The sequence below is a fragment of the Myotis brandtii genome, unplaced genomic scaffold (assembly GCF_000412655.1).
Source record: "Myotis brandtii unplaced genomic scaffold, ASM41265v1 scaffold26, whole genome shotgun sequence".
Taxonomy (NCBI): domain Eukaryota; kingdom Metazoa; phylum Chordata; class Mammalia; order Chiroptera; family Vespertilionidae; genus Myotis; species Myotis brandtii.
This window is the reverse complement of record NW_005359880.1, coordinates 746,871-747,680: the sequence shown is the minus strand read 5'-3', so window position 1 is coordinate 747,680 and position 810 is coordinate 746,871.

The window sequence follows — 810 nt, the reverse complement described above, 5'->3', positions numbered from 1 at the left end:
GGGGTGCGGGGACGGGCGCTACCACGAGGCTGAGACGAGACGCTGGACCCTGGGGTAGGAGAGAGAATGGGCGCGGAGCGGAGAGATGGGGGCCTGTCATCATGGCATTTGTAGCTTGCAACCTGCCACGCAGATTCTCCGGGCTTGGAGGGAAGTGGGTGTGTAGGGAGGGCGGGGAAGCCTCAATTTCTCCCAAGCGCGTTCATTCTCCCATCTCTGGTCTTTTCCCGCTTCTCTTCAGGTTCACCTGTTTATTTTCATCAGCCAGAGCTTGCAGTGTTTTACGTAGTCTTGAGAGGCTGTTTCTTTTATTAGAAACATTGGGGATGGGGCCGTATTGCTGTAATTTATGCCGGTCCAGGTCGGTTTTCAAGAAGGGGGAGGGGACTTGGCGGACACCGCCTGCTCCTGGCCTTAGCTGACCCCAGGCTTCTCCCTGCCTTCCCGGGCCAAAGAATCCTTTCCTTCGCTCAGCTGCCTGCTCGCCAGAAGCCACCTTCTTGGAGAAGGACCACACCTGTGCTATTCCTGCTTTGGAGGAGAGGTGAGCCAAGAAACCAAGGAATCCTGTGTTCCCCCAGAGCTTTTAGCCAACCCCGAATCCCGGAATTGGCCAGAAAGTGCTGCTTTCACCTGCCGGTTGCACTAGGCACATCCATCTCCTGCCTGGCAAGTAGTGGTCTACAGATGTGTTGGGATTTTCTTTTTCCTCTGGACCTGCACCCCTACCAAGGAGCAACTACCTACTGCATTTAGATTGAGAGACAGAGGTGCCCCCACAGCCCCCCCCCCCACGCACCCCTCTTGGCC